The 19,510-nt window shown below is 37.6% G+C and overlaps 1 long non-coding RNA gene across 1 annotated transcript in view; it reads right to left on the bottom strand.

The window, feature by feature from the left end:
• LOC128589693 (uncharacterized) overlaps window positions 1–19,158 on the bottom strand; it is a 33,979-nt gene extending 14,821 nt beyond the window's left edge. The window contains exons 1-2 of the long non-coding RNA XR_008381118.1: window positions 18,849–19,158; window positions 18,556–18,679 (exon numbers count right to left, since the gene is read on the bottom strand). This is a non-coding gene — a long non-coding RNA (uncharacterized LOC128589693). The remainder of the gene's footprint in view (window positions 1–18,555; window positions 18,680–18,848) is intronic.
• Between the last annotated feature and the right edge of the window lie 352 nt (window positions 19,159–19,510).

Here is a 19,510-nt window from a genome sequence, read left to right as displayed (position 1 = left end):
GATCTGGTACCTACCCAATAAGCTATCTTAAATGAAACTATTTCCCCTACTTCTCCAGGATCCTTAACCCATGTGCTCCTCCAACAATCTGTCACAGGTCATAAACGAGGAGACCCTCTGTCCAGTGCCAATGAAAAGCTCTCATCTCTCTTGTCCTTTGCCATTTTTCTCCAAATACTCTCTATGCCTATACATTTCCTTCCTCTTACCTCCTGCACAAACTCTCCCAGTTCTCCTGAGGTATTTAGGTTTGAAAACTAAAATTAGAGATGGTTGGATGGGTATTGAAGTGGAAGGAGGTTTGTAGACTGCTTACTCAGCAGTCTCCCCAGCATACTCACACATTAATGATCACTACTCTACCCACAAAAAGCTTCAATTACCTGCTTAAGAAAGGGCAGAGCAAAAAAGGAAATACGAGAATATAAAGACTTTCAAGTAATATCCCTAAGTATTATGGAGTCACATTGGCAAATCTGAAAAGTATTTTTCTTTTACGGGTAGTACATGAATCATTCTGTGTGGGAGGTATGAAACCAGAGAAGCTTTGTTATGATTTTCTGTGTATGTATTCATGGCGAATGGGCTAGTTTGGGCCTTCAAATGGTGAAGTCCATTTGCGTGATCCCACCGGAGACTCCAAACACCAGTTATACAGGCACACTTAAGATTTGAAAGCAACTCCTCTTCTTCTTTGATAGAAAATATTCTCTGAAAAGTAATACATTTTCTAGGAAATGAAATTGGGCAGGGAAAAATGGTAGGATAAAAGAAGAGTAACAAATGGAGTGGTGATCTTGATGGGCAGGAGGAGAGCCAGGTGTTTTCAATCAGACTGCGTGAGAACCAAAGGAGACATGGGTTACAGCGCACTAATGGACACGGGGTTGAAAAGCTCATGAACTTGATTTTGTCCATGCAGATTTCTGAAATTAGAGCCTCAATTTGGGACTAGCAACAGAAAATGCCTCCCTGTTCCACACCCCTGTTCATGGCTCAAGTGCTAGCAGTGAGATTATAAGATTTTGTAAGTGCTGGTCTGTGCTCTGATTGGTGCTCTCCTGGTGACTTGGATGGATTCACGCAACTAGAGTTAATCTCAGTTTGGGTCTGAAAAGTCAGCTTCAGAGGCACTCATCCTGTCCTATTATGTGCCATCCCAGGCACGTATCAGTCTACATATTGAGAGTCCCTACCTACAAGTAGATAAGTAGCCAAGTGACGCTTACCACAGGGCAAAATAATAAACTCTCAGGTTATATGGCCAGGTCCTCATTATCATGAGAGCCCTTATCCAAGACAGTTTCCAGTAGTAGGTGGTAAAAAGATCATTACATCATCTATCATTCAGCAGACATTTTAATCATCTACAACTTTGGGATTGGAGGGCTACTCAAAAGCACGTCAAATCCTGTATAATTTAGAAAGCCTGAGAAGGTCTCTTAACAGCTTTAGAAAGGAAAGTTCAAATGTATGCATAAGTTTGAAAGCTAAAATTATTTAGAATATCTACATAATTTGCAGGATGCATTCAACTATAAGTAAACAAACTGCTGGTAATTCTCTTTAATCAGAAATTATGTAATCCATTAACCTAAAGTCATTTACTTTGGACGTACTATTGAATGAGAGATCTGAGAATGTGATTTCATATATAATAGAATTAAAAATTGGAGCGAAGGTATTATAAATAAATACTTTTCATGATTATTAAGAAAAAGAAAACCTTTCCAAGTTATTTGTTTACTAGATGACTTTTTAGCTAGATAAAAAAAAAATCTACACAGTTTAGATAATAAGTACCTGTGTGACAAGTGCAAAAATAATATTCAGGGATAAATATCTTTGAGCAAATGGATAGAACCATTTTTAATTTATTGCACATGTAGCCATCTTTAGAATTTTAATTGGATTTCTATGATAAAACATTAAAAATCACACATGTAATAGATTTAAAGCCTAGAGAAGATGTTCATAAATATGAAACATTTCTCAGGGTGATTTTCCATGTCATGAGACTATTTTAATGCTTTGCTACAACTTTCCTGAAATGTTCTTTAAAAGCTGACTTGTTGGTGTGAACAGTAATGAGATCACGGATACAGGGTCCAGTTGGAAGTTTAGCTCTCCACATTATAGACATGTTTTAAAGGTAAAAGCACTCTCACACACACTCTGCTCTGCTAGAATTATGAAATAAATAGCTTTCCAAATATCCATACACTGAATATGGTTTTAAAAGATACACAGAACTCCTAGAGATCAAAGAAATGATTTATATGGGCCTATGTAAAGTAAAAGTTTGAGACCCAGGATTTTGGTTACTCTTTTGTCATGGATTCACTCATAAATATTATATTAGGTATGGTGTTAAACATTGAGTATTTAGAAATAAATAAGCATAGTCTAGCCCTTCAAAAAGTTCTCAAGTGCATAAGCAAGAAAGATGTGTAGAGACAAATTACTAGACCAGGTGGCAAGTACTTTAACAGAAAGTAGACTGAGTTGTGCAGCAATGGCAAAAGAGCCACTGGATGGCTCAGGGGATGCCTCACAGAGGAGACGTCAGTCACCCCAGCTGCATCTGCAATGGTGGGTAGGATTTACACAACTAGAAAAGAGGAGATCATTTCTGGTACATGATGGAAGTCTGAGGGCATGAGCTTGCTTCACTTCCCTCCTAAGATCTTATCAAAATTAAAAATACAATCACGTCTTAAAAATTCAGCAAACCAGGACTTTTTTTTTTTTTTACGTATTTTTGAGTGTGGCTCAAGTTACTCCACTTCTGCTTAGAAAGAACATAAAATACAGGAAACATTAGGCAGTGTGCTTGGCAAAAGGCTTCTTCAGAAGTAGGTTTCACCCTGGACTAGCTTCAAAATTATCCATATCATAAGTTGGCGAGCATGAAGCAAAAGAATGGTCATCAGGCACCAATGATGGTAAAGAATTCTTTCAAGAGGGTCTAGGTTACGTAGGGTAGATACTCTTTCTCTTTTGCTAACAGAGAAATGGCAGCAATTATTCCTGTGAGGGAGTAGGAAGCAGGAATTCCACTGTGGGCATGGTGGCTGGGAAAGGACATGGAGCCTAAGCTAACTTCAGCCTTCTGTGGTGTGTTCAGAGGAGAAAGGCAAAGACACAGCCAGTCAGCAGGGAGAGTCTCTCGGTCCTGGTTTGGAACACGGTGCTCTCCTTGTTTGGAACAAGCCTGCTTGGGCTTTTTTTATCAACAATAACATTCACAGATCCACTACAGCTGCGGACTCTGTCTGGGCTGGCGCCCCAGATGAGCTGCAGGAGAGCCAGCAAACGTCCCATCACTTGCATCGCTGCCTAAGCTCTTCCCTGTCACATCAGCAGCAGCATTAGATTCTCATAGGAGCAAACACTACTACATGGGAGGGATGGAGGTTGAGCGCTTCTTATGAGAATCTAATGCCTGATGATCTAAGGTGGAGCTGAAGACATGGGACTGTCTCCTTACAGGAAAACAAGGTCAGGACTCCCATTGCTTCTCCATGATGGTGAGCTGTGTAAATATTTCATTATATATTTCGATGTAATAATAAGGGAAACAAAGTACACAATAAATGTAATGCACTGAATCATCCTGAAACCATCCATGGTCCATGGCTGTCTTCTATAAAACTGGTCACAGGTTTGAAAAAGGCTGGAAACCGCTGCAATAAATCCTTCCTCTTTGGGAGAACGGTATTTTAAATAAACAGGTCTTCCAAATTTTACTTGTGCTAATTAACAAACCCTTCTTACGTAAAAGAAAACAAAATTGAAAATAAAAAGAAAAAAAGAAAGAAATCAAGAGGAAAGCACAAAGCAGGAAGGAAAAAAATGACAGAAGCTTTATAAATCACATTTGAAAAAAAAGATAAAACACTGACATCAGAGGGAATATATATAATTCAAGAAAGTGACCATAACTTTAAAAATATTTTTAACTGATGCCCTTAAAGTGAAGCAAAACGTTAATGCACCTACAAAGAACAGGCTGCTATGGGAACGGAAGCAACCTGAAAAAAAAAATTTCTTAGATTTTTTTTTTTTTAAAAAAGCTATTGCCATAATTTTTATAAAAAGTGAATTATAGCTTGGGCACAGTTGGAAAATTCCTCAGAAAGAAAATCTAGCTTTTGTTAAATAACACTAAAAAATTAGTGATGAGATTTCTTTTTAGACATAAACTCTCATAATAAAAGAAGACATCAGCAAAAAAACGGTTTAGAAGATGGAAAAGTCCGTGAATGGGCTGTGAGGGATGTAAAAGATCACACAGCCATAGGGGAAGCCTGCAAGCAGAGCTTTTATGCTGCAGAGCCCCCAGTCGGAATCAGCAGCAATGTGCCACTGGAGGTGAGGCTGAGAATGAACACTGGCTGGAATGCTATTTGAAGAGAGGTGTCCCAGTTGGGATATTTGACTCTCCAAGCCTCATGTTAAAATCTGATCCCCAATGCTGTGGCCTAATGAGAGGTTTTGAATCTCGAGAGCGGATCCCTCATGAATGTCTTGGCACTGTCCCTGAGTGAGTTCTTGCTCTGTTGGTTCCGGCCAGAAGTGGTCTGGTTGTTAGAGCCTGGCACATGCTCATTCTCTCTCTCTCTTTCTCTCCCTCTCTCTGCCTCTCTCTCTTCCTCTGATCCATTCACACCATTTTCCCCTTTCCCCTTCCACTATGAGTGGAAGCTGCCTGAAGCCCTTATCAGAAGCAGATGTTGAGAGGCTTCTTGTACAGCCTGCAGAACCATGAGTCAATTAAACCTTCTCTTTATAAATTACCCAGGCTCAGGTACTCCTCTGTAACAACATAAATAGACTAAGCAGGTAAAATATCAAATTTTCAACCTCATGCAGCTGTCAAACTTTCCCTGCTTCCCTCTTTCCTTCTATTCCCCCCAACCTCCAGTTTGAAAGGTTATTTCTAGAGAGTCCAGCAGAGGAGCTCAGAACTAGTGATTTAGGTGCACCACTCTGGTCCTTTACTGAAAACAAAAGAATTGAGAGAAAGCCTATATGCTAAACAAGCCTTCGTTCCCACTCAGTTCCCCAAACACAATCACTCAGGCACATACACCTGCCAGTCAAATGTTGATGTTGACGTAGCAGCCTCCAGCAGGGGAGATATTTCTTTGGAGGTCATCTGCCTTTGCTCTCTCGAACCAAGATTTCATCTGTCTTTGAAATATAAAATTTTGCTTTATCTTTGAAATTCTGAAATTTTAGATTTGAGTTTATGAGTCTTCATCTATATTGCCAACAACTTGATTTCATTAGTCAAAAGACTCGTTTCTATTTTAAGTTCTGGAAAATTCTAATTCACTGTTCTTTTTGTAACCGTGTTTCTTTCTCCTTGTCTGAAGTCATTTCTTCAGGAACTTCTGGTTATCTACTCTATCTTCCCTGTTTTTTATTTTTCACTTTTATTTTTAATTTTTATAGGTAGATAAGCAGGCAGTTATGAGAAATAAAACAGACAAGACCCATAGAACCTTTATTGAGTTTTTCCCATTGTAACATCATGCAAAACTATACTATGGTATCACAACTAGGATATTGATGTTGATACAATTCAAATACAGAGCAGCTCCCTCACCACAAAGCTCCATCACCACAAAGACACCTACTTCTGCCCTTTTAGAGTCATATTGACCTCCCTTTTCCCATCCCAAACCACCCTTTTTCTTAGCCCCTAGCAACCATTAATCCCATCTTCATTTCTATTATTTTTTTCACTTCAAGAATGTTTTAAAAATGGATTCTCACATCATTTGGTTGAACATTTGCTTTTTTCACTCAGCGTAATTCCCTCAAGATCCATCCAGGGTGTTGGATGTACCAATAGTCCATTCCTTTTGATGCCAGGTAGTGTTCTATGCTATAAATGTATCATCACCTGTTTAACATTTCACCAGTTCAAGGACATTTTGACTTTTTCCAGTTTTTAACTCTGAATGAAGCCATGTACAGATTTCTGTGATAACAAAGTTTATCAGAAGTGCAATTGCTGGGCTGTATTAGTTTCCATGTTTAATTTGATAATAAACAGACCGACAAGTGGTTTTTCAGGGTATCTATACCACTCTCACACAAAATGTACCACCTCTTCTTCATCCTCACCATAATTTGATCGTCACAATTTTATGTTTTAATCATTTTGTTAGGTATGCTGTGATAGCACATGTGGCTTTCCTTTTCATTCTCCTGATGGCTTATGATGTTGAATAGATTTTCATGTGCTAATTTGCCATCCACGCATACCCCCTGGTGAAATATCTGTTTGTGTCTTTTGTCTGTATTCTAATGGGTTGTTTGTTTTACTGTTGAATTTTAAGAATTTATTTTGTATTCAAGGTGCTAGTTATCTCTAGGTGCTAGGAACTTGCACATTTTTTCTCTTGTACTGTAGTTTGTCTTTTCATCTTCTTACTAGTGCTTTGCAGAGAAAAATTCTCTAATTCTAACGAGAGCCAAGCTACTAAGTTTTTGATTTATATGTTGTGTTTTCGTATCAAATTATTCCCCAAGCCCTAAATCCTGAGCATTTTCTCATTTTATTCTAAAAGTTTTACGGTTTTATGTTCTACCTGTAAGTCCACAATCTGGTTAGTGGTAGTTTTTATGAAAAGTGTGACATTTAGATCAAGGATCACGTTCTTTTGCCTATGGATATCTAAATGTTACAGCACCAATTATAGAAAAAGCTCTTTTCTCAAATTAATTTTTTGCCTTTATTAAAAATCTATTTGGTATACACACACACTATATATATATGAGTCTTTTGGGGGATTCTCTCGTTTGTCCTATTCTCCTAGCAATACCACACCATATTATTTAATACAGCTAAATACTAGACTTTAATGTTGAGTATACTGATTGCTCTCACTTTATTCTTTCTAAAGCTGCTTTAGGACCTATGTATTTTCATATAAATTTTAGAATAAACTTATATATATCTACAAAAACAACCCTAGAATTTTGAAAGGAATTGCATTAAACTTATAGATCAATTTGAGGAGAATTGGCATCTTTAAGTCTTGCAATCCATGAAATGTTTTTATGTCTCCCTATTTGTTTAGATCTTTGATTTCTTTCATGACAATTTTGCAATTTTCAGCATAGAGATCCTATATGCATTCTTTTTGATTTTATACATAAGCATTTTTTATTTTCCTTAGCGTTATTATAAATATTCTGCGTTCATTGTTGGGATATATTAATGTGATTGATATTTCTGTGTGTTTATCTTGTTTTCTGTGACCTTGCTAAATTTATAAGATCTAGGATTATTCTTTTTTAGCTTTCTTGGAACTTCCTATGTAGAATATAATAAAATATGCAAATATAAACTATTTTATTTTTTCTATATGCCTTTCATTTATTTTTCTGGCCTAATTGCAGCGTCTAGAACTTTCAGCCCTCTGTGGCATGAGAGTGATGTAAGTGGACACCCTTGCCTGGTCCTGAGGTTAGAGAGTGTTCACTGCGTTTAGCATGGAATTAGATTTATATTTCTTGTAGATATTCTTTGTCCGGGTCGAGTAAATGCCTCTATTGCTGTCTTTCTAAGAAATTTTACCTTGAGCGGGTATTGGATTTTACCGTTACTTTCTCCATGTTGATTGATATTATCATGAGATTTCTTTTTCTTTAGTCTGTTCATATGATGGAACATATTGGTTGATTTATGAATATTGCACTAGCTTACCTAGTTGGAATAAATCTCATTTGGTCATCGGATATAATCTTTTTCTAGATTATAAGATTCAATTTTCTAATAATGTATTGAATATTTTTGCATCTAAAATGTATTGGAACAAGGTGTATTGGAACAAGTAAGTACTGGTAGTTTGTCTTTTTCAAGAAACCGATCCATTTCTTCAGAGTTGTCAAATTTGTGAGAGTACATTTCTTACTAATATTCCTATGTTTTTGTTATAAAAGCTGCAAGATCTGTAGTGATATCTCCTATTTTATTTCTGATATTGATGATTTATGTTTTATCTCTTTATTTTTTAAGACTTGTTAGTAATTTATCAATTTTAGGGATCTAATAACCAGCTTTTTCTTTTACCAATTTGTTTTACTTTCTTTTTTGAAACTCATTGAATTTTATCATCATCTTTGTTATTTCCTTTATCCTTTCTTTGGTTTGGCTCTTCTTTTTCTTGTCTCCAGGTAAGAACTTATATTATGAATTTTCTCTTCTAATATCTTTTCACATTTAAAGAATGTATTTGTGTCTCCATGCTTAATTGTGGATTAACTATGCATTACTTAATCTAGCCACGCATTACATATTGACCTACAAACAATCTAGAGAGTCTCTTCCTTTTGTTTATATTGTATTTAAAATGTTTTATTTTCCACTTAAGGATTACAAATTGATAATTGATTTGTTTTAAATGCATCTGAAATTATTGAATTTTTACTTTTCTAGTTTCATATTTTTTGTACATAATCTGCTTCCCCTTGAAAGGGAATCTGTTGCAGAAGTACATTGAGCTGACCTTGCTCTTCCTGGAAAGGGCACAACCAGTGACTAAGCAAGATGAAGCTTCTGTTGTGTAACCATTTCTGATCATAATAGGACTCCTTTACAGCATTTTTGTGCTAAAATTTCCTGGAGGTTAGCTGAGATTTAATCCTAGCTGCACTATAGTTTATGGCACTTTCTACCTATTCCCCTCGCTTTTTATAGACTTGTATTGAAAGGCTTTTCATTATTGCTTACTCTCTCATTTATTTTATGGAAGAATTAACCCCCCAAAGTCTCTTGCACTCCTAATGTGATACTTTCCACATCACCCAACTCACACACTAAATTGAAGTGATTTAACATTTTTTTAAATCTTTTTACCTTGCCCTATTACTTGCTTTTTTCATAGGCAACTATTATTCTAATAAATGAGTTTATTGGCTTTCCTGTCATTTCCTCATTTACTATGGTATTTTAAGTTTTTTTCCCACAAAACAGTTTTTGTTCCACATTATAATTTTTATCTCACCAGAAAATAGCACTTTTTAGAATTGTTTCCATGTAATTCCCATGGCTTCCCATCAGAACAGCACCTTGTCACGATTACTATTTTTGTAGAAATATTGAGTTTTACAGATAATACCATAGTTGGTTTAATCTAGTTGCTCCGTGGGAGACTCTGTCTCCTCCTGACAGTCCAATCAGCAAGTAGACCCCTATACTAAATGCAGTCTTATTTATGCCCAGGCTTGTTCATTAAATCTTTTAACCAAAGGCTTTGGACAATGAGAATAATTTGTTTTCAATATCTTCTCCTGGGCACTTATAATTCCATCATTTTCTGATGCTGAATTCACCATCTCTAGCTTTTCTGAGTTTTTGTTCTGCCTACTAAAATGTCTATCTGCTGGGATTTGCTTTCTATTATACACATCTACTATTTACATACATATGTAAATTAGTGCTATTATCTCAAGTTAAAATTTAAGGACAATGACTTTGAATCATAAATTATATACTTTTGGATCCAAGTTACTAACCAAGTTCAATAGAAATACAAAGATATAGAGTCATAAAAAAATAGAAGTTTGAGCATGTAATAACACAGACAAATTATTCCAAAGTATATTCTAAAGAAAATATTACAAAGCACACAAAAGTGATCTAAGAAATGGGAAAACATTGAAGAACAACTGTATCAGCCAGCAATACACAGAAAAGCAATACCAGTATAAAATAAAAGTGCTTTGAAGTGTCCTTTGGAAGCTATGTCCAGAGGGCTCTGTGAAGAATTTCTTCAAAAATAAATAGAATCCATTAATAAAAGGAACAATTATGAATCTGGAAGCTCTTAAGGTATAATGATAAAGTACTTCCAAAATGGTTGATTAAAAACCTTAGAAATCATACTCCTTCATAAAAGCAATGAGAACAATGTAAGCTTGCAAAATTAACCTTTTATCAGCTCCGAAATTAATAGCTTATAATAATCTTAGAAGTGTTTTTCAAGAAAAACAGTTGAATATATCAATATCAACAAGGGTTTGTGCCATTTTAACTCATTCTATTTCCATCTTCCACTCTCCAGCTCTATAGTAGCCTTGAAAATTATCAGTCTAATAGCCATTTGGAGGGGACAGAATCGATTTACAGCTCTCCTAGAAACTCCATACAAGTATATTGTCACTCTTTGACTTCTGTCAGCAGACTAGAAAACCCCATTTTCTGGGATTGTCTCTATTTTCCCTAACTCAGAATTCAATTATAAGAAAGTTTATGCCCAGGAAATTTAGTGAAAATGAGCAGTAGCAATTGTTTAACATCTCTGCTGCCTGTGGCAGTGATGCTAGTTGAGGCAAATAGATGGGTCGAAAATCTTAAAAAGAGAATCCTGAAAATAAGAAGTCCAAAGGAAGATTTGATAAACTCTAACAAATTCCTGGGAACTCATGTACCTGTTCAAGAAAAACCTGATAAAGCCGTAATCTCTTACCTCTGGCTGATCCTACATTTCTCTTCAAGCAAAAAGTAAAAGAGAACATATAGAGAGAAACAGACAAGATTTAAAAAAAAAAAAAAAAAAGGAATTCTGGATTTGAAAGAAAATGAAACATTTACTAGAGGTTCCCATCAGCAGATGTGAGATGGCAAAATTATAAAAAAAAAAAAAAAAAAAAAAAATCACCAAACTTGAAAATAGGTCACTGATATTAATCAGTCTGAAAAACAAGGGGAAAAAGGAATTGAGGAGATATAAGACCTATGGAACACTGTTAGGCATACCAATATATACATTAGAAGAATTTCAAAAAGAAAGGAGAAAAAAAGCAGAAAAATATTTGAATTAAGAATGGTACATCAGGGCGGCGCCTGTGGCTCAGTGAGTAGGGCGCCGGCCCCATATGCCGAGGGTGGCGGGTTCAAGGCCAGCCCCGGCCAAATTGCAACAAAAAAATAGCCGGGCGTTGTGGCAGGCGCCTGTAGTCCCAGCTGCTCGGGAGGCTGAGGCAAGAGAATCATGTAAGCCCAAGAGTTAAAGGTTGCTGTGAGCTGTGTGATGCCACGGCACTCTACCTGAGGGCGGTATGTGAGACTCTGTCTCTACAAAAAAAAAAAAAAAAAGAATGGTACATCAGTGTTGGCACAGATGTGGAGAAAAGGGAACACTTTTGCACTGCTGGTGGAAATGCAAATTAATACATTCCTTTTGGAAACAGATATGGAGAACACTTAGAGATCTAAAAATAGATCTGCCATTCAATCCTGTAATCCCTCTATTGGGCATATACCCAGAAGACCAAAAATCACATCATAACAAAGATATTTGTACCAGAATGTTTATTGCAGCCCAATTCATAATTGCTAAGTCATGGAAGAAGCCCAAGTGCCCATCGATCCACGAATGGATTAATAAATTGTGGTATATGTACACCATGGAATATTATGCAGCCTTAAAGAAAGATAAAGACTTTACCTCTTTCATGTTTACATGGATGGAGCTGGAACATATTCTTCTTAGTAAAGTATCTCAAGAATGAAAGAAATGTACTCAGCCCTACTATGAGACTAATTTAGGGTTTTCACATGAAAGCTATAACCCAGTTACAACCTAAGAATAGGGGGAAGGGGGAAAGGGAGGGGAGGGAGGGGGAGGTGGGTAGAGGGAAGGGAATTGGTGGGATTACACCAGCGGTGCATCTTACAAGGGTATATGTGAAACTTGGTAAACGGTCTGTGAAGCTAGTGAATGATGCCCCATGAATATATCAATGTACACAGCTATGATTTAATAAAAAAAAAAAATAAAAAAATAAAGAATAAAAAAAGAATGGTACATCATTCTTTTAAAACTTCTAAAATCTGATTAAAAAAACATTGATCAACACATCCATGTCAACAAACTCTAATATAGATAAACTCAGAGATCTTCACGTAAGTGCATCATAGTCAAAGTTTTGAAAGTCAATGATAAAGAGAGACTCACGAAAGCAACATGAGATCAACAACTCACATATACCAAATCCTCAATACGACCGACATCTGACTTATCAGAGACCATAGAGGCAGAAGGTGGTGGGGCACATTCAAAGTGTTGAAAGGAAAAGAAATTCAAACAAGAAATGCATATCCAGCAAAAACTATCACTTAAAAAATAAAGGAGAAATTAACACATCTTGTTCTAAACTAGTAAGTTAATTGTAATCCTAGATGTAACCACCAAGAAAATGAGTCAAAAATTAAACCAAAGAAAATAAATAACACACTAGGAAATGCTTATATGATACAAATTAAGAACTCAATGGAAGAACGGAGGGGAAAAAATAAGAACAGAAACAAAAAAATATAGAAAACACATAGGAAAATGACAAATATAAATTCCCACTTTATCAGTAATTAGATTAAACATAAGTAGATTATGCATGCACATCAAAGGCAGAATGGCAGAATAAATTTTAAAAAGTGATTCAACTACATGTGAAAGAGACTCACTTCAGATTTAAAAACACAAATAGTTCGTAAACAAAAGTGGAAAGAAGCTTTTCTCTTGCTGCTCTTAGGATTCTTTCATTTACCTTGACTTAAATCATCTCTCTTTTTTTTTTTTTTTTAATTGTTGGGGATTCATTGAGGGTACAATAAGCCAGTTACACTGATTGCATTTGTTAGGTAAAGTCCCTCTTGCAATCATGTCTTGCCCCAGAAGGTGTGGCACACACCAAGGCCCCACCCTCTCCCTCTTCCCTAAAACTTGGTGAAGTTTGTCTTTCAATGAAACTCCCAGGTGTTTGTGGAGCTTCTTGTATCTGTTTATCTAAATCCCTACCAAGACTAAGACTTTTCCCTTAATGTTCCTTCAAATAGATTTTCCCAAACTTTTTGCTTTTTCTTCTTCTCCCTCTGCAGTACCTACAACTCTTAGATTTGGACACATTACGTAGTTCCATGTTTCTTGAAGGCTTTGCTCATTTCTTTGATTCTTTTTTCTTTCTTTCTTTTTGTATTACTAGATTAATTTTAAAGGCTTGTTTTCAAGCTCTGAAATTCTTTCTTCTGCTTGGTCTAGTCTATTACTGTAATTTCCCACCATATTTTGTAATTCATTTAATAGTTTTTTTACTTCCAGAAGTTCTGTTTGTAAAATATATATCTCTTTTAAACATTGTCATTCATATCTTGAATTGTTTCTCTGGTTTCTTTGTGATGGTTTTCAACTCTCTCTTGGATCTCCTGGAGGATCTTTAAAATCAGCATTTTGAATTCTTGATCTAGTATTTCAAAGATTTCATTTTGATTTAGCCATTGCTGGAGAGTTACTGGGATCCTTTGAGGGGTGTTGTAAAACTTCGTTTATTCGTATTACCAGCATTATTTCTCTGGTTCCTTCCTCTCTAAATAGACTATTTCTTTTTATTTTTGAATGTATTTGCGATTGGATCAGGTCCCTCCTCCCCATTTGAATGTGTGACTGCTGTATGTGGTGTGCGATATCCTTGCTTCGGTTCTGGGTGTTTTTCGTGGTGGACTCTGAGTTTCTTAGATATGGATAGCTTTCCTATGGTGGCTTCGTCAGGTGCTGGTTGTAACAGCTACGTACTGGGCGTGTGAGCAGGTTGGAACCGAGAATGGTGGGGGAATCGTGGGGGTATCAGGAAGTTTATCTCATTCCACACAACTGCGCGTCTTTGGCCGTACTTTTTCATTAGGTTGTGCAGTTCAGCCAGTATGCCAGGAGGTGGCACCCATGAGTGAAAAAGAGCCAGCTGTGGTAGGTGTGCATGGGCAGAACCTCAAGGGCAGGCATAAGCCTCCTCCCCGACCCGACTGGAATGCGCTGAGATCTCCCCGGGGGGAGGGAGCCACACCAGCTCTACTACTAGGCCTGTAGGAATGTGATATGGCTCCCCATCATCCCCCATCAGGTGCTCAGGACGTAAAGATGAGTCACCACTGTGTATCTTTGAGAAAGCTGGTGTTCACTGTAAAAAGGAAGAAGAGGAACCTGACCCCTTGCGCACACGTCCTGAAGAGGAACCTGACCCCAGAGGGCACACGTCCAGTGGGGGTGCTGTCGCCACTAAATGCCCTAGAATGACCATCAGCCAGCACACCGGTGCGGAGTTCTCAGGGGAGCAGACCAGCTGTGTCTGCAGCAGTAGGCGAAGGGGGAGAATTCCCTCTCTCTGCGTCTCTTCCAGAGCACTGCCTCTGTCTGGCAGCTGGAGTAGAACCAAAGTCCTCCCCACAGAGCCTGGCACAGAGGTGGCTGCTTCTCGCCTGAAGGAAACGCAGTCGCTCTGACCACCAGCAGAGAGCTCTGAGGTGCAGAAAGGCTCAGCTCGGGTTCCCTGTTATTCGGTCAGTCCCCTTCCACTAAAAGCAGCGTTTCCTGTGGGCCAGACCACCAGTCCCCCACATTTTTAGCACCAGGGACAGGTCACACGGAAGACAATTTTTCCACTGACAGGGGTGTAGGGCTGTTGTATGGTTTGGGCATGAAAGAAGCCCATTACACCACCACTTCAGGGCATCAGGCATCAGATTCTCATAAGAAACTCACAACCTAGATCCCACCCCACCACCACCCCCCACCCCGCATGTGCAGTCTGCAGTCAGGTTCCGCTCCCGGGAGCATCTGATGCTCCAGCTGAGTCCACAAGAGGTGGGACTGGGGCGGTGAGGGGGGGACTCCATCAAAGGTGAGCAGCTGTAAACACAGACGAAGCTTTGCGGGCTCCCACTGCTCACCTGCTGCTGTGCAGCCCAGTTCCTGACAGGCAGCAGACCAGGCTGTCCACCCCGGGGTTGAGATTCCTGCTGCGCCTCTGGGACTGGCCACCCCTGGTGGCTTTAGCAATCCCTGTGAGTGCCGGAATGTCTATGGGGTAGACCCAACCTCGCACACTGCAAAGTCCCACCATGTGCGCACACAGCGTGGGCTCCTTCATACCACAGCGCAGGTCCTGGGAAAGCAAGTGACACTGTACAAGCCGGTAGCCCGCTGTAATGCCTTCAAGAAGTCCCCAAATCACAGCCCTCCAGTATTTGGGCTCACAGGGCAGAGGAACTAAGTTAAGAAACCAGAAGTCTGTCACAAGGGCTAAGGAAGTGGCAAAATACTAAGCCCCTGGGGGTTTGATCTCTGCCTGTTTCTCAGTTCTTTCTTTTTCTGCACCACAGCTTTTTCCTTAGAGATCTCCAACAGGCTCCAGTGCTGCCCACTCAACGCTCCCTCCAGCCATGACTATCCACCTCTAACCCAAGTTCTTTTGCGGGGATTATTAGCTTGGGAGATCTCCAGTGGTAACTATGGAGACTGAGAAGTCCAGGATCTGAAGTCAGCAAGCCGGAGACCCCAGCGGGCAGTCTGAGACTTCAGAGAGCTTATGATAGAAGTTCCAGTGGGAAAGCGGGCACTCTGGGGTCAAGGTCATAATGTACGATTCTTTTTGTAGGACGGGAGTGTGGGGTTTCACATTACTTCTATCATTTTTCTTCCTTCTGTTTTATTGATTTTTACTCTCAACTTTTATATTTTTTCTTTCTCTCATTTTTGAGTTTAATTTGCTCTTCTTTGTCTATTTTCTCAATATGAAAGCTTCGCTTTCCGTTGTAAAATCTTTCTTGTTTTCTCCCACCTCTCTCAATGCTGTCACTGTCCAGGAAGTGATGCCTCCATTGTGTCCAATACATTACAGCAAGTGTTTTCATTTGTATTGCATTCAAAATATTTTTTAGTTTTATTTTGATTTCTTTTGACCCACAAGTTTAGATATACGCTTTTAAAATCAATCAATATTTCAACATTTCCTTGAATTTATTTTTATTTCTAATTGCATTCTAATTATTAAATCTAATTGAATTTTAATTAATTCAATCATTTAAATTTTTTGAGATTTTTTTCTATTCCCTGACAAATGGTCTATTTGTGAGAAAAGCTACATATTTGCTCGGAAAGAATGTGAATTATGGGGCAGCACCTGTGGCTCAGTGAGTAGGGCGCCAGCCCCATATGCCGAGGGTGGCGAGTTCAAACCCAGCTCCGGCCAAACTGCAACAAAAAAATAACCGGGCATTGTGGCGGGTGCCTGTAGTCCCAGCTGCTTGGCAGGCTGAGTTAAAAGAATCCCCTAAGCCCAAGGATTTGGAGGTTGCTGTGAGCTGTGTGACGCCACGGCACTCTACCGAGGGCGATCAGGTGAGACTCTGTCTCTACAAAAAAAAAAGAATGTGTGGGCGGCGCCTGTGGCTCAGTGAGTAGGGCGCCGGCCCCATATGCCGAGGGTGGCGGGTTCAAACCCAGCCCCGGCCAAACTGCAACAAAAAAATAGCCGGGCGTTGTGGCGGGCGCCTGTAGTCTCAGCTGCTCGGGAGGCTGAGGCAAGAGAATCACGTAAGCCCAAGAGTTAGAGGTTGCTGTGAGCCGTGTGACGCCACGGCACTCTACCAGAGGGCGGTACAGTGAGACTCTGTCTCTACAAAAAAAAAAAAAAAAAAAAAAAAAAAAAAAAGAATGTGAATTATGTTGTTGGTGGGGGGGTTAAATGTTTCTATAAATATCAGTCCAGACAATTGGATCAATAATATTTTTCAAGTCTTATGTATCTTTCCTATTTTCTTTGTAATTGTTTTATGAATTATTGAGTGTGGGCTATGGAAATCTCCTATAGTTTGTGCTTTATATATTTGGGGGTTATGTTGTTAATTGTGCATACAATTATGATTTTTGTTATATTCTTGATGTATAAACACTTCTATGAAACTATCAATGTGCATAAAGATACATAACTATATTCTTTGCCTCCAAAAATATTTCCATATTTGCATAGTAGTCTTTTTTATTATTATTTTTACATATACATGTGTTTATTAGATTTCCATTTTTTTGCTGTCACAAAATTCAAAAGGCTTAAATTTTAATAACAATAACAATGTTTAAAATAAGGACTAGAAACAAAAACCTTGTAAAGAACAAACAAACATAAATACATGCAGAAAAGGAATCAGCAATTGCTACATTGAAATTTTAAGCGATAATAATAATAATGATAATGCAAAGAAAGTAACATTCACATTGTCAAATAAGGGTATGTCTATTAGAGAATGCTTTGACTCTGAGGTTCAGTATGGAGTCATCAGTTAATTCATTATAAAGCAATTCTCATGTGTGGAAAAGGTAAGATATTAAAAGACATCCATTAATTCAGTTTTGAAGGTCCTATTAACTGATGAGTGCATAGTAGTCTTTTTCCATCTTTTAACTTTCAACCTAATTTTAAGTTTTATTTTAATTTTTTAATTTTATTTTTAACTTTAAATGTGTCTCTTTTAGACAACATATACCTCATCTTTTATTTTCATTACAACAATCTCTGTCTTTATGTAGAAGTAGTTATATTTACATGTGATTAGTAATATATTTATTGATAATTTTTTTACTATTTGCTATTTTTTTCAATGTTTATTGTTGTGCTGTTGTTTTAACTCTAAGGCATATGTTTTTATTTTGTTATTTTTACATAGTTTCAGTTTTATGTGGTTACTTTCACATTTAGTTAATAAAAGGGATTATATAAGTTCATAGCAAATTGGTTTGACCAAAGGGATATAATATATGTCGAACTTGTAGCCCTGGGTACATCAGCTGAGGAACAGTGAAAGCATCAGGGGTTTGACTGTTCAAACCTGCTGGGCAGTGGGAAATGAAGAGACGGAGACCTTGGACTTCAGCTCGCTGTCAGTGTTTAGATGCCGTGTTAACAGTCCAGGCTAGTTATGGATAAAAAGCAAACTAAACACAGAAACCCAGGAAATTCCAAAAGCTATGGAAGAAGAGCCAGAAAGGTTTCTGAGAAGAACCAGTCAGAAACAGAAAAAGGAAATAACGCTATGTTAAAAACTAAGACAAAAGCACATTTCTAGAAGGGAAGTCTACATTATAAACTTCTGGAGATCAGCCACTCCTGGCCCATTCGCCCTAGGCTGGTTTCCTTCTGCAGTAGCTGATCGTTACCTACAAAGATCTAGCAACTGTACGGTGTCCACCAAAATTTTGGTTGGAAATGTTTTCTTAATATAAGAGAACAGATTGGCTCACAGAAATGGTTTAATAAGACATTTTCTCTAAAAGGATTACTTATGTTATCTAATAACGTAAGTCATGGGTATTTATTGACAACTATTCATAGGCTTGCTCTAATGAGGGAGCATGAATTAACAAAGAGAAGGTCTTGGTAGAATTTTCCTTAGAAGTGGATTCTCCTATTCATTATGATGCAACTCTTATGTGTGAAAAAGGAAAGATAGTAAAAGATGTCCATTAATTCAGTTTTGAAGGTCCTGTTAGCTTAAGAAACAAATACTTGAAAAATGCAAAATTAAGAAGATACTGTTGCATCAAAGAGCCTAATAGTGTTGAAACTGAAGAAATGTGAGGGCTGTTTTACAGAGTTGCTAGACAAATGCCATGAACTTCTATAAAAGTACATTGTCAACAACATGTAATACATCAAAGTGGAAGCCAGGAGGATAAGAATCCCAACCTTGTTATTTCTCCTTACCTTGTTTCCAAGCTTTTGGTAACATTATGTTTTCCATTTCCTGAATACGCATTTATTGAACACCTGTCAAGTGCCAGACACTAGGTACTTGAGGTCCATTAGTGAACAAAACACATAAAAATCTCTGCATGCAAAGAGATGACATTTTGATAGGGGAAGACAGATAATAAATAATAGACATATTATGTAAATAAGTAATATAGTTTCTATGATTTAAAAATATTTTATTTGGTTAAATGTTAAGATATTGTTCTCTGAGATGCTCGGGCAAAACACTTAGCAAATAAACTCACCCTCCTTGCAATCTTGTGTGTTACAAATTCTTTTACTGGCTTTGGTCCATTTCTTGCTTTCTAAAGTCCAGAGCTTGGATTCATCAGTAAGCTGTAAGTCCCACATCTGAAAATATAAAACATATCATGCCCCGTCCATATAACATTTTGTTTTACTAGCATTTGAGAGCAACTTTACTTTTGAAGTTACTTAGCTTTGGGTACTGTGGCATACGCCTGTGGTCCCATCTACTCAAGAGACTGAGGCAGGAGATCACGTTAGCCAAGACTTTTGAGGCTGCAGTGAGCTATAACAGCGCCACTGAACTCCAGCCTAGGCAAGAGAGCAAGAAGCCATCTCTAACAAGAAAAAAAAGGTGGGGGGAGAAACAGATCATTTGACTTGAAGTAATTTATTTAACTTAGCCTGACTATGATTTTTTGCTATTATCATGTGTTATAAGAAATTCTTAGAAAAATAAAATTAAAAATCCAACCTATAAAATTTCAAAGGTTAATGAAATTTTTAAATACTAAAACTATTATTTATTTTCCATGGTGTTCATGGACACTTTATTAAATATTTACTTACATTGTGATTTGACTTTTCACATTTTCTATCTAATAATTTTTTACAAGTGTCAAAAATTGTTTTTTCCACTAATTCCCCAGTGGCAACAATA

Source organism: Nycticebus coucang, chromosome 1 (genome assembly GCF_027406575.1).
Source record: "Nycticebus coucang isolate mNycCou1 chromosome 1, mNycCou1.pri, whole genome shotgun sequence".
NCBI lineage: Eukaryota > Metazoa > Chordata > Mammalia > Primates > Lorisidae > Nycticebus > Nycticebus coucang.
Note: the sequence above shows the minus strand (reverse complement) of the source record. Positions and strands in the feature narration are given on the sequence as shown.